Below are 12,812 nucleotides of genomic sequence, written 5' to 3'. Positions count from 1 at the left end.
GCTCAAGCCCAGAAGAAATGACAGTTTAGAGACTATCAAAGAGCTATGCCAAGCCTATCTGAGACCATTTCCATTCTACACCATCACCCCTGAAATCCCTACCAAAGCCACACAATCCTCCCCAGTATCAAACTGCATCAGTGACTCCTCTCTTCTCCAACGGTGAATTTGGTCAACATTCTCATGCATAGCCTAATGGCTGTGGTGTATGGGAGTTACATGCTGATGGGATGTCCCTGCAATACATTTTGATACATAATGGCTACTGTACCAAAATCTTATTCATTAATATTTGAAATAGGCTATACTCATTATTATAAACTGGGTGGTTCGAGCCCTGAATGCTGATTGTCTGAAAGCCGTGGGTGGTATATGAGACCGTATACCACGGGTATGACAAGAAATTTATTTGTACTGTTCTAATTACTTTTGTAACCAGTTTATAATAGCAATAAGGTGCCTCTGGGGTTTGTGGTATATGGCCAATATGCCATGGCTAAGGGCTGTATCCAGGCACTCTGCGTTGCGTCGTGCGTTAGAACAGCCCTTAACCGTGGTATATTGGCCATATACCACATCCCCTCAGGCCTTATTGCTTAATTAATCATGTGTGTGTGCGTGTGTGTGCATGTGTGTATGTGCTGGGTGAATGTGCAAACCTACAGGTGATAGTGATTACCATAGTAACTCAGACCAGCACCACAGGCTTCACCAAGGTTGAAGCTGACAAATTAAGTGCAATGATCCTGTCCTTCATTTATCAACACCACAATGATGTCATCCATCCCACTGAACAACAGAGCTACTTGAGATGTACCCAAATTCTCCCCCTCCGCAAAGTATTACATATTTTGATAGGAAAAGGGAGCGAAGGGAAAGTGAAAGTTAAAACATTGTCTACTGAAATGGCCAACAGCCGCATCAGACTATTGCAGCTGGATTGTTTGTTCTATATTGTGTTGCTCTGGTCCCAGCAGCATCCTCCTCTCAGAACTCTGTTAAGTGGCTAATACAGCTCATTGAAGTCCTGGTTGTTTCATCCTTCCACCCAGTCCACACTTTACCCCCTCTGTTGAATCTCTTTTACACCAGACATCTGGAACCTAGAATCCCAGCGTTGGTGAATGCATAGAGAGCGTGCCAACCTTTGTCAATGTTTTATTCTCCCACACATCAGGCAGTGAAAAGAAGGCTGTGAACCTGGAAAGATCCTTGTATATCAGCAAAGCTGATCCATCATCAATTCCTGGAGAGAAATGTAAATGTGGCACAGCGGCGGAGAGCTTAGAAAATGAATCACCTTAGAATAAGTAAAATGTTAGGAAATAAATAAACGTCTAAGGTGAGGGAGAGAGGAGTAGAGAGAGAGGTGCCATGTAGGGAGATGAGGGGAACAGAGAGAGAGGGGGGCACCACAGGAATAAGAGAGGTGTTTGAATAAAAGTAATAATATAATGAGACAAGCCCAAAGGAGAGAGGGATCAGACAAGAGGATCTACCTACCGACACCCAGACAGATGAAAATGGCAAAAGGGAGACTGTGAGAGCTTGTAAACCAAGCTCCTTTAGCAGATGTCTCCCTTGACTCATGACTTCTAAATGCTACATCGTGATGATGGAGAGAGTGATGAGCATTCCATGTGGCTTGCGCACACATGTCACCTAAGCAGATGGGGTATTGTTGGAGAGGGGGTGGGGCAGGGGACAAGTGTCCCCCTTCGAATGTCTTGAGAGGAGCGAGGGAGTACCAAGCAGTGAGTCAGAACGTGCTGCCATAAATCTCTATGCACTAGGATCCTTCTGGTTGGCGCAGAGAGACCATGTCGCTGCAGGAGACCAGGAGACGACGAGGAAGACTGGAGAGGTAGTGGGGCCCTCAAGTCTCTCCCTGGTACTGATGATAAGTGGAGAGATACACAGAGGGGGAGATTCACTGTGACAAGAACGCCCTCTAGAGGCGTAAACCAACCGTCACCAGGTTACTTTGCCTATAAAGATAACTTCCCTCATCATGAGAGAGAGCAAGACAGAATGGCAGATGAGGTGAGGACAGCATTAGAACGGAGATTGATACCCTGTTAATATGGTCTGCTTCAATCTGAAACTTAATCCACACTTTTTTTCTCTGTTTACAATAAGGTGGCTAAATTTTTAAGTAATTGCTGTTATCAGATTTTGTTGCTTGCTTCTTCCTTTTGCTAACAAACTCAGTGGCCTTGTAGTAAGAGTGTCTGCCTTGAAATTGGAAGGTTAGGAGTTCAATCCCTGGCTTAGTCCATAGACTGCAAATGTTCTTTGCTAATTATCCTTTTTCAAAACTCAGTTAAAAGCACTGAGTTGAGTTTGCCTTTCAGCAGAGTGCATTTTTATGGGAATGTTAGACACTTCTCCTGAGTCCTGAAACACTTGCACTAAGATCTTGAAAGAAACTAACCTTAATTACTCTCCATGTCCCTGTGTTAACAAGTCTCTAATGGAACTCAGGCAAAGCCTCTTAGAAATTATCCAGAGATTATTGTACTGGGATAATTTCAATAAGAGTAAGAGTGTGTGTGCGTGCATACAGTGCATGTTGTTAGGTGAAAGCTTTACTCCAAAATGGATGAAATAGTTTTTTCCCCCTCATCAATCTAGACACAATACCCCATAATGACAAAGCAAAAACTGATTTCAATTTTTTTTTGTGTGGCTAATTTATTAAAAATAAAAAACAACAATTTTACATAAGTATTCAGACCCTTTACTCAGTACTTTCTTGTAGCACCTTTGGCAGCGATTACAACCTTGAGTATTCTTGGGTATGACGCTACAAGCTTGGCACACCTGTATTTATGCTGCAGTAGTTTATGTGTCGGGGGGCTAGGGTTAGTTTGTTATATCTGGAGTACTTCTCCTGTCTTATCCGGTGTCCTGTGTGAATTTAAGTATGCTCTCTCTAATTCTCTCTTTCTCTCTTTCTTTCTCTCTCTCGGAGGACCTGAGCCCTAGGACCATGCCTCAGGACTACCTGGCATGATGACTCCTTGCTGTCCCCAGCCCACCTGGCCGTGCTGCTGCTCCAGTTTCAACTGCGGCTATAGAACCCTGACCTGTTCACCGGACGTGCTACCTGTCCCAGACCTGCTGTTTTTAACTCTCTAGAAACAGCAGGAGCGGTAAAGATACTCTTAATGATCGGCTATGAAAAGCCAACTGACATTTACTCCTAAGGTGCTGACTTGCTGCACCCTCGACAACTACTGTGATTATTATATTTGACCATGCTGGTCATTTATGAACATTTGAACATCGTGGCCATGTTCTGTTATAATATCCACCCGGCACAGCCAGAAGAGGACTGGCCACCACTCATAGCCTGGTTCCTCTATAGGTTTCTTCCTAGGTTTTGGCCTTTCTAAGGAGTTTTTCCTAGCCACCGTGCTTCTGCACCTGCATTGCTTGTTGTTTGGGCTTTTAGGCTGGGTTTCTGTACAGCACTTTGAGATATCAGCTGATGTAAGAAGGGCTATATAAATACATTTGATTTGAATTTGATATTTGGAGTTTCTGTAGTTTCTCCCACTCTTCTCTGCAGATTCTCTCAAGCTCTGTTCGGTTGGATGGGGATCATTGCTGCACAGCTATTTTCAGGTCTCTCCAGAGATGTTCGATCGGGTTCATGTCCGGGCTCTAGCTAGGCCATTTAAGGACATTCAGAGATTAGTCCCAAAGCCACTCCTGCATTGTCTTAGCTGTGTGCTTAGGGTTGTTGTCAAGTCCGAGGTCCTGAGCACTGGAGCAGGTTTTCATCAAGGATCTCCCTGTACTTTGCTTTGTTAATTTTTAAACATCCCCACAGCATGATGCTGCCACCACCATGCTTCACCGTAGGGATGGTTCCAGGTTTCCTCCAGATGTGACGCTTGGCATTCAGGCCAAAGAGTTCAATCTTGGTTTCATCAGACCAGAGAATCTTGTTTCTCATGATCTGAGAGTCTTTAGGTGCCTTTTGGCAACCTTCAAGTGGGCTGTCATGTGCCTTTTACTGAGGAGTGGCTTCCATATGGCCACTCTACCATAAAGGTCTAATTGGTGGAGTGCTGGAGAGATGGTTGTCCTTCTGGAAGGTTTTCCCATCTACACAGAGGAACTCTGGAGCTCTGTCAGAGTGACCATCAGGTTCTTGGTCACCTCCTTGACCAAGGCCCTTCTCCCCAAATTGTTCAGTTTGGCCGGGCAGCCAGCTCTAGGAAGAGTCCTGGTGGTTCCAATCTTCTTCCATTTAAGAATGATGGAGGTCAATGTGTTCTTGGGGACCTTCAATGCTGCAGAAATGTTTTGGTACCCTTCCCCAGATCTGTGCCTTGACACAATCCTGTCTCGGAGCTCTACAGACAATTCCTTTGACCTCATGGCTTGGTTTTTGCTCTGACATGCACTGTCAACTATTGACAGGTGTGTGCCTTTCCAAATTATGTCCAATCAATTTAATTTACCACAGGTGGACTCCAATCAAGTTGTAGAAACATCTCAAGGATGATCAATGGAAACAGGATGCGCCTGAGCTCAATTTCGAGTCTCATAGCAAAGGGTCTGAATACTTATGTAAATAAGGTATTTCTGTTTTGTATTTTTAAGAAATTAGCAAACAATTCTCAAAACACTTTTTCGCTTTGTCATTATGGGGTATTGTGTGTAAATTGATGAGGAAAATGTTTTATTTAATCCATTTTAGAATAAGGCTGTAATGTAACAAAATGTGGAAAAGGGGTCTAAATACTTTGTGAATGTACTGTATGTGTCTGTGTATGAGAGAAAGAGAGAGAGTGTGTGTTTTCTGTCATCTATGAGGCAATCGCAGGTGTCCCGGGTTCCCAGAACCCCAGAACCCCAGACTAAGGCCTGGCCTGAGTCAGGGTGGCTTGGATTGTCTTCTCCTTTCATATCCATAATGAATGTACAGACTCAAATCATTGGCCACTTTAATATATATCAGTAGTCACTTTAAATATTGCCACTTTCATAATGTTTACATATCTTACATTACTCATCTCATATGAATATACTGTATCTTGCCTATGCCGCTCGGTCATCGCTCATCCATATATTTACATGTACATGTTCTTATTCCATCCCTTTAGATTTGTGTGTATTAGGTACAGTAGTTGTTGGGAAATTGTTAGATTACTTGTTAGATATTACTGCACTGTCAGAACTAGAAGCACAAGCATTTCGTTACACTCGCATTAACATCTAATAAACATGTGTATGTGACCAATAACATTTTATTTTATATTTTAAAACCTGACACATCAGTGATGTCAGCCCTTTCCTGCAGTCAAATGATAAAAATAAGGATTTTATCTAACAAAGCGACACTACATGTTATAGCTGGGACCCTTTGGATGATAAATCAGAAGAAGATTTTCAAAAAGTAAGTGAATATTTCATCTTTATATGTGAATGTATGAAACGTGTTTAAAATCCATAATTTTAATGATTATTTATTTGAATTGCGTGCCCTCCAGTTTCACCGGAAGTTGTCCTGCTAACGTAAACTCACGTAAACTCGTACATCGTCTTGGTCCGTACAATTGCCCTTATTTTAGCGCCCCAAAACTGTAACTGTAATGTCAATACCATTGTAAAGCACAATTTCTCCCCTTTCCAACATAATTAATTACATGACCTAAACGCTGTCCGTTTCTGCATAATTCAAGCAGGCAATGAGCTCCGTCGGGTCTTTTTAAAAATGGCGGGTGGGGAAGCGAAACTAATGCGTGATAGTGAGAAGGAGAGATGTTGTGTGGGAAAATTGCTTTTTTTCACTCGCTCTGTCCAACTTATCACCTTATCGCCTCTAAATTGTAAATAAAACACTATAAAGAGTTGATTTAATGTGTCATTAAATACCTATTTGAAGGTTTGTGTCGAATTTGAATCGGGTTTTTAGGGCGGTGCTAAAGTGATCTTAGAAGTAAACAGCGGCTTTGAGAATGATGATGGCATGCAATGAAGATGCAAAAAATGACGAAGTATCCCCCCTTACCCCCGTCACTGTCCATTTCTTGTTTTTAAAGGATGAGAGAAGTGCTACACTGGTGGAGAGAGATTGTAAGACAGAAATAGTTGCTTTATGCGTGCTGTACGTTACGACATGACACGTCTAGATGTAATGGAGGGTCCGTTTTTTCAACTTTTCCCCAATAATATAGAGCCATTACGCTTGAATAGAAACCTAGTTCACACCCCCCGATTTTGAAGTCAACACAGTCGCTACAGTCCCATTAGTTTTCTTTGTAGCCTCGTTTGAATATTGCGGTTACGCACATTTGTACGGAATGGGGTGAGTTTACGTTAGCGGGACACCGATCCTTAAGTGGTTTTTAATGGTCAAATCAGTTTTATTTTTCAAATCCGTTTTGGGATACTGACTGTCCATGTTACAAGTGACCAAATTGGATTTTGTGTGTTCGGACAACAGTCATTTGCTGACATGGCTACTCTCGTTGTCATAGCAATGACGGTTGTGTGCGCAGTGGTGTAGGCTGATTGGTGGTGGTGGTGCTCTTGCTTCCTATCACTCAGAAGTTACATAGCAAGCTAAATCCCTGCCATGGACATTTCCAAAATTGCTTTGAATGTTAAAAATTCTAGAGTAAGAATACTTTTAAAGCCTCAAAGCATGATCCAACTTTCAAAAACATTAATTTTTGTCTAGCCACATAATGAATCTACGTAGCTAGGTAGCTGTTTAGCTTTCTAGCACATTCACTAATTTGTTTGTAAACAATTAACATGCTAGTTAGCTACCAGATGTTCTCGTCAAACTGTCAACAGAATAGCCAGCAAGCAACAAGTTATTCCAAATAACAGTCAACCACTTGAGGGCAAATAAATCAGATTTGACCATTCAGTTGTATGGGCAGGAATCAGATTTGTACCTGAAATGTGGCTTGAAATATATGATTCATGTGCTTTTTGGCAGTTCAGACTGTAGGAAAAATAACAGAATACGCTAAATAAAATGGATTTGAGTCACTTAAACCTGGCTTAAGGGCCAGTGTGTTTCTACTAAATTAACATATGGAAGTGTTTTAAGAAGGTCATACCATTGATCTTTTAGCGATTTGATTTAGAATATTAGAATCCTTGTAGGTATAAAAATATACATATATTTGATTAAACAAATATCGGATTTGTGAGAGTCTCATCATTCCATAGATGGGTCATATTAGTGTGAAGCATTTTTGTGAGAAGAACAGTTTTCGGGATGTCTACTGGTCTGACACACACTGCTGTAGCTCAGCCACCTTCCACCGCTGATGTGGAAGGCCAACATTAGCTTTGTATTGAGATGCAGCCCATGCAAAAAAGAAAAGGACACCCCTTCAAATTAGGCAATTGCCTCTTCTGCCTAATGGTAAGTCTGCCAGTGCCCGCAACACACTCACCTGCTGCCCCTGATCTCTGTTACAGCCCCCAGCTACATTTGTGGAGCCAGTAGTTTGATGACATATGCGTGTACTCGGAAATAATCAACTTAAATTCTGAAGCAAACTTCATAAACCCATTTCCTTTTTAAAACCATTTACATAACAATTTTTGTTCTGTTGATCAGGCCAACCCTGTGACATCTATCAATGTGTTTTTTCTATTGAAACTCTCTGTAAACTCCAGTGTTTAGCTCAAGCAGCTAAATGGTGGAGACATACAGTACACTGTATGTTTGTAACTAAATCATTCCTGAATCCATCCAATATGACCCAGCTATAGCAGCATCTGTGAAATTAACTCAAAATGCTGGATGCTGGCACAGCCCTGCAGTTTCCACAGTAACTGGGACCAAAAATAGCAACCCAAACCAGCGGCCATTACACACAGAATACCCACTTGATAGCACAGGATACTATTTATATCTTCTAATGGTGTGGTACCACGTGAGAAAGGCAGACATGTTCCTCGGCTAGCTTACAATTACTGCCAAAAAGATGAGCAGAACACAGTCTTTGTAAATCCAATTACATGTTCACATTAATGTCACCTCTTTGAGCAATCAATCCTTGTGTTTGGAAGAGCACATCCCAGAATGTCAAGGATAGATCCCAATTTAACTAGCATACTAAACATGGACATACTTTGTAACTCAGAACGGTGATAACATTCATCTTCTGTTGTGGGAAGGAGATATGTCAGAAGTGTGTGTGTGTGTGTGTGTGTGTGTGTGTGTGTGTGTGTGTGTGTGTGTGTGTGTGTGTGTGTGTGTGTGTGTGTGTGTGTGTGTGTGTGTGTGTGTGTGTGTGTGTGTGTGTGTACGTAGAGTACCGGTCACAAGTTGGACACACCTACTCATTCAAGGGGTTTTCTTTATTTTTAAGACATCAAAACTATGAAATAACACACATGGAATCATTTATTTTATTTTACCTTAATTTAACTAGGCAAGTCAGTTAAGAAGCAATTCTTATTTTCAATGACAGCCTAGGAACAGTGGGTTAACTGCCTGTTCAGGGGCAGAACGACAGATTTGTACCTTGTCAGCTCAGGGATTTGAACTTGCAACCAAATCATGAAATAATCAAAAACGTAGCCACCCTTTGCCTTTGACAGCTTTGCACACTCTTTGCATTCTCTCAACTAGCTTCACTTGGAATGTTTTTCCAACAGCCTTGAAGGAGTTCCCACATATGCTGAGCACCTGTTGGCTGCTTTTCCTTCACTCTGCAGTCCAACTCATCCCAAACCATCTCAATTTGGTTGAAGTCGGGTGATTGTGGAGGCCAGGTCATCTGATGCAGCACTCAATCACTCTCCTTATTGGTCAAATAGCCCTTACACAGCCTGGAGGTGTGTTGGTCATTGTCCTGTTGAAAACGAATGATAGTCCCACTAAGCGCAAACTAGATGGGATGGCGTATCGCTGCAGAATGCTGTGGTAACCATACTGGTTAAGTGTGCCTTGAATTCTAAATAAATCACTGACTGTGTCACCAGCAAAGCACCATCACACCTCCTCCTCCATGCTTCACGGTGGGAACCACACATGCGGAGATCATCCATTCACCTACTCTTTGTCTCACAAAGACACGGCGGTTGGAACCAAAAATCTCAAATTTGGACTCATCATACCAAAGGACAGATTTCCATCATTCTAATGTCCATTGCTCGTGTTTCTTGGCCTAAGCAAGTCTTTTCTTCTTATTGGTGTCCTTTAGTAGAGTTTTTTTGCAGCAATTCGACCATGAAGGCCTGATTCACGCTGTCTCCTCTGAAGTGTTGACGTTGAGATGTGTCTGTTACTTGAACTCTGTGAACCATTTATTTAGGCTGCAATTTCTGAGGCTGGTAACTCATTATTTTATCCTCTGCAGCAGAGGTAACTCTGGGTTTTCCTATCCTGTGGCGGTCCTCATGAGAGCCAGTTTCATCATAGTGCTTGGTGGTTTTTGCGACTGCACTGGAAAAAAAATTCTAAGTTCTTAAAATTTTCCGGATTGACTGACCGTCATGTCTTAAAGTAAAGATGGACTGTCGTTTCTCTTTGCTTATTTGAGTTGTTATTGTCAAAATATGGACTTGGTCTTTTACCAAATAGGGCTATCCTCTGTACACCACCCCTACCTTGTCACAACACAACTGATTGGCTCAAACGCATTAAGAAGGAAAGAAATTCCACAAATTAACTTTTAACAAGGCACACCTGTTAATTGAAATGCATTCCAGGTGAGTACCTCATGAAGTTGGTTGAGAGAATTCCAATAGTGTGTAAAGCTGTCATCAAGGCAAAGGTTGGCTACTTTGAAATATATCAAATATATTTTGATTTGTTTAATACTTTTTTGGTTACTACATGATTCCATTTGTGTTATTTCGTAGTTTTGATGTCTTAAAGAAAGTAAAGAAAAAAATAAAGAAAAACCCCGGAATTAGTAGGGGTGTGTCCAAACTTATAATATCACTGAGAGAAGACATGCCATTAGTGGTGATGAGGATGGCGGTGTTGATGATGACTTTGACATTTCTCAAAAAGCCCAGCAAGGCTACTGAAATATACACGATATAGCCCCATTAAAAAAGTAATTCTATCCTCCAAAAACGCATTATTCTCAACAGCTGCTCAGCCTGTAGACGTGCATTGGCCGTTTTCGAAAGCATCAAATCCATTACGCAAAGCACATAAAATGCTTCATAATTCATAAAGGTCATGTTAACTGACTGCTATTATCTCATAAACCTGTGTTAACCTCAGACTTTATTTTTTTAAATCCCAAAACCTTAATATTTCCCCATTTATTTTCAGATGGGAATGGATGAACGAAACAAGAGAGAACTAATTTCCGGTTTGGGAATACAAATTGGCGAGCTCTTTGTCGAACGAGCCTACCGGCACAAACTGCAAGGGCCATTTCATCAGGTGGTCACATTAGCGAAACACGATGGATTTGCATGACCGGGAGGAGGGATGGTTGGTCGCCGTAAATAGTCGAACTTGGAGCTAGAAGCTCAACTCATGTCTAATTGTCGTATGTAAACAGATTTCGCTTTTAGTCTTTCTCAAGCCCACATTGTTTTTTCAATGATGGAGGATGACGATTTAGTGTGCGAGTATGATTCAACCTGGGACACAGAGAGTGATGATGGAGACGACCCAGGAGAGAACCAAATCCGTCTTTTAAACCAGGACAAAACTAAATCGTATTGGAAATCAGGTTTAGTACGTTGCATTCCTATTTTTTTTTCTTAATCTTGTGTAACTAGTTACCGTCAGTTATAAAAAAAATGTGTGCGTTATTAACAAGGCAAACGATTATGCTAAATCTAGCACCAGGCCGCTAACATTAGATTGACAGTATGTTAAATTAGCTAATGGAAGCTCAATATTGGGTCTAAAAGAGTCTAACGTTACTCCTCAGTCCAAGGGCTTTAGCGTTACATGATCAGTTTAAAGGGAAATTTGGCTCTGGTAGCCAAATACTCAATCTAAACGTGAATCGATTCTCAATTGCAGTACAGTTCTATAAATATAAATTCCTTCACTTTCATATCACATCCCAAAACATTTTTCAAATACAGTTACTGTACCCCAGTGATGTTGTGGTGCCTGGAAAGTGGACATACTCAATTTTTTCCAAAACATTTCCAAAATGCCCGCCCAGCGATGGAAATGCGACTTATGTATAAAAAAAAAGTGACATGCACTCTGAATGACCTAAAATAATTTATCTTATATTGGTCTTTCAGTCAGGCCAACCAAAGCAGTACTGTGCAAGTAGGCTAATAGTAGGCTTACTATTGAAACGGATAAATGAGGCTGTCTTATTTTTTTTTACAGAAATACAATTGTATGTTCTAATACCATAGCAATGTTTGAACTACATCAGGGAAATTTGAGTGCAGTTTCCTTTTAATTCAAGTGTGCAGGCACTTAGCACTGTGGTTAGCAGTGTTTCTATTGTACATGAGATGGAGTTAGCAAAATTCCTTAATTATTCGACACTTGGATGTTTTACTTCCTATTATGAGGCATGCCTTACCTTGCTTCAAGGTACCCTATAACCAAAACCCCACCATAGAAACACGGAGGGAAAGATTTACTCATATGCGTTTTTGTTTTTTTTCCAAAACTCTTTCATCGTCTAGCAGCCAATCTGAAGGCCATCAGACTGTTAAACAGCCATCACTAACATTGAGTGGCTGCTGCCAACATACTGACTCAATCTCTAGCTACTTTAATAATAAAAAATTGGCACTTTAAATGTTACCCTACATTACTCTTCTCATATGTATATACGGTACTCTATACCATCTATTGCCTCTTGCCTCAGCCGCACGGCTATCACTCATCCATATATTTATATGTAAAAAATCGTATTCGTTCCTTTGCGTGTGTGTGTGTGTGTATGAGGTAGTTGTTGTGAAATTGTTAGATTACTTGTTAGATATTACTGCATGGTCAGAACTAGAAGCACAAGCATTTCGCTACACTCGCATTAACATCTGCTAACCATGTGTATGTGACCAATTTAAAATTAGATTTGAAAGGCATTATCCTAGTCATATTATCAACCCATGATAGTTGTAATGGATACTTCCATCTCTGTCCATGAAACCGCTCGCATGTGCGGCGCGCATTTTGGATTGTTCACACAGACCTACTGTCGTGTGTGTGTGTGTGTGTGTGTGTATTGCTGCACCTAAAATGTGAAGAAATAATCATTTATCAATTTAACTAAATATTCTGATCTGTTCCATCAGCCTTATTAATTTATATAGCATACACTATATATATACAAAAGTATACAGTGCCTTGCGAAAGTATTCGGCCCCCTTGAACTTTGCGACCTTTTGCCACATTTCAGGCTTCAAACATAAAGATATAAAACTGTATTTTTTTTGTGAAGAATCAACAACAAGTGGGACACAATCATGAAGTGGAACGACATTTATTGGATATTTCAAACTTTCTTAACAAATCAAAAACTGAAAAATTGGGCGTGCAAAATTATTAAATTGACAGAACGGGACAGCTGAAGCCATAAAAATCAACTTGCAACACTCACTACTTTGTTCCAAACTGCCTCTGGAAGCAACGGCTGCACAAGAACACAGATGGCTAATTAGCACAGGTAACGTTAGTCTTGTGCAGTACTGTTTTCAGTGAAGGGCAGTAATATGGCAGTGTAGGAAACCAAAACCTATAAAGGTGTGTACCAACTTTTTAAAATGTATATTTCTTTCTTCCAAAACTGTACTGCAAGTAATGTGTGTTAGTATTAAGACCGTGCGTCGTGGCTCTTAACAAAACTGTACAGAAGACCCCCTTCGTCCAATAA

The 12,812-nt window shown here is 40.9% G+C and overlaps 1 pseudogene; it reads left to right on the top strand.

Moving 5' to 3' along the window:
- The first annotated feature begins 10,409 nt into the window (after positions 1 to 10,409).
- Positions 10,410 to 12,812, top strand: part of LOC139367354 (opioid growth factor receptor-like) — a 32,552-nt pseudogene continuing 30,149 nt past the window's right edge.

Source organism: Oncorhynchus clarkii, chromosome 16, assembly GCF_045791955.1.
Source record: "Oncorhynchus clarkii lewisi isolate Uvic-CL-2024 chromosome 16, UVic_Ocla_1.0, whole genome shotgun sequence".
Classification (NCBI taxonomy): domain Eukaryota; kingdom Metazoa; phylum Chordata; class Actinopteri; order Salmoniformes; family Salmonidae; genus Oncorhynchus; species Oncorhynchus clarkii.
Note: the sequence above shows the minus strand (reverse complement) of the source record. Positions and strands in the feature narration are given on the sequence as shown.